We start from the raw sequence: 2,500 nt of genomic DNA, 5'->3' as shown, positions 1-2,500 counted from the left end.
TTTGGACCTAATGAGTCACGTGGTTTTCTCAGCTCCTGCTTCCTTTTACGGCCTCGCGGGTCATAGGGCTTGACTCTCGGTTCTTGCACACACACACACACACACGCATTCACACACACACACATACACACACACGCACATACACACACACACATACACACACATGCACACACACACACACACACACACTCACACACTCACACACATGCATTCACACACACACAAGCACACACACACACACACACACACACACACACATACATACACACACACGCACATACACACACACACACACACACACACACACACACACACACACACCCACACGCATTCATACACACACACGCGCACACACACACACACACACACACACACATACACACACACACACATATAGCCTATATACATGAACTATAACCCGAGAGGCAGTTAGATAAACCAAAACAGAGTCATTTAACAGCTCGTTCCAAACGTTGCCACAAAGCCAGCCCCATGTCCTTCATGTTGACAAACCTGCAGCCTCTGCAATCAACCCTTCCCTTCTATACCTCAGCGCAACAGCATTTTTCAAGCTCCCACTCCAATAAATTGACATTCATTTCCTTTTGTTTACACGCTACTGTGGTGTCAACCCTGTTATTGCCTGCCTGCTGTTACTGATAGTCTGTTAAGCGGCTTATTCGCTGTCGTGAAAATTTAGTATTTTTTTTTTTTTTTTTTTTTTTTTTTTTAATAACAACGTAGTGAGGGACGTATCGGGGGCGAGGCTGTGCGAATTGTGAAAAGGATTTGACGCTGTTTTGATTTTCTTTCCATTTCTATTCTTTATTCAGCTCTCTATTCAGTTATTCATTTGCAGTGTGTTTGTTTATTCATTCATTTGGTTATTTATTCATTTTGTTAATCCCTTCATTCATTTATTCATCTGCATATATATCTAGTAATATATTCATCACTAACACTAAATTGTTGTTATGCTAAAAACTGGATCACAAAGTTTTTAGGATATGAAAAGAGAGAAAGAGAAGAGATAAAAAGAGAGGGGAGAGAGAGAGAGAGAGAGAGAGAGAGAGAGAGAGAGAGAGAGAGAGAGAGAGAGAGAGAGAGAGAGAAAGAAAGAGAGAGAGAGAGAGAGAGAGAGAGTAAGAGAGAGAGAAAGAGAGAGAGAGAGAGAAGAGAGAGTGAGAAAAGATAAGAGAGAGAAGAGAGAGAGAAACTTTATATTGTTTTTCTTGGATGAAATCAATGAACAAGATTATTAACTCTGTTGTTATTATTATCATTATCATCATCTTCACCATCATTGTTATCATTATTATAATGATTACTATTACTATTATTGTTATAATTGTTATCATTATTATTATTATTATCGTTATTGTTATTATTATTATCATTATCATTATCATTATTATTATTATTACCATTATTATTATCGTTATTATTATCATTATCATTATTATCATTTTCATCATTATTATTATCATTATCATTATTACTATTACTATCATTATTATCATTATCATTATTATTATCATTATCATTATTATTATCATCATTATCATTATCATTATTATTATTATTATTATTATTATTATTATTATTATTATTATTATTATTATTATTATTATTATTATTATTATTATTATTATTATTATTATTATTATCATTACTTCTATCATTATTATTTTTTCTTTTTTTCTTTTATTGTTATTATCATCATTATTATTATCATGATAACTATTACTATTATCACCGTCATCATCATCATGATTATCATTATCGTTATTATCATTATAGTTATTAGCATTATTATTACTATCATTATCAATACTATCATTATTATCATAATTATTAGCATTATTATTATCCTCACTGTTATTATCTATATCATTATCATCATCATTATCATAATCATCATCATCATTACTATTACTATTATTATTATCAACACTATTATCATTACTATTGTCATTATCGGCATCATCATTATCATCATCACCATTATCAATATCATCATCATTATGATTACCTTTGTTATGGTCATTATCATTGTTGTTGTTATTACTATTATCATTATCATTATCATTGCTATCATCATTATTATTGTTATTACTATTATCAATATCATTTTTATTATTTTTTATTGTTATCGTTGTCAACATTACTTCTATTATTATCATCACCATTGTTACTATTGTTATTGTTATCAGTGTCATTATTATCATAATTATAATAACCATTAACATCATCATTATTATCAGTAATGATATTTTCATTAGCATCAATATTATCCATGTCATTATCACTTAATCATCATCATTATCATCCTATTCAGTATCATTATCATTGTCATTATCGTTTTTATTCTTATTATCATCATTATTGTTATCATTCTTAACAGTATCATTGTTATTATTATTATCATTATTATCATTATCATTTTACTGTTGTTGTTGTTGGTATTATTTGTAGTAATATTATCATCATTATTACTGCA

Source organism: Penaeus vannamei, chromosome 19 (genome assembly GCF_042767895.1).
Source record: "Penaeus vannamei isolate JL-2024 chromosome 19, ASM4276789v1, whole genome shotgun sequence".
Classification (NCBI taxonomy): Eukaryota; Metazoa; Arthropoda; class Malacostraca; order Decapoda; family Penaeidae; genus Penaeus; species Penaeus vannamei.
This window is presented reverse-complemented; position numbering follows the sequence as displayed.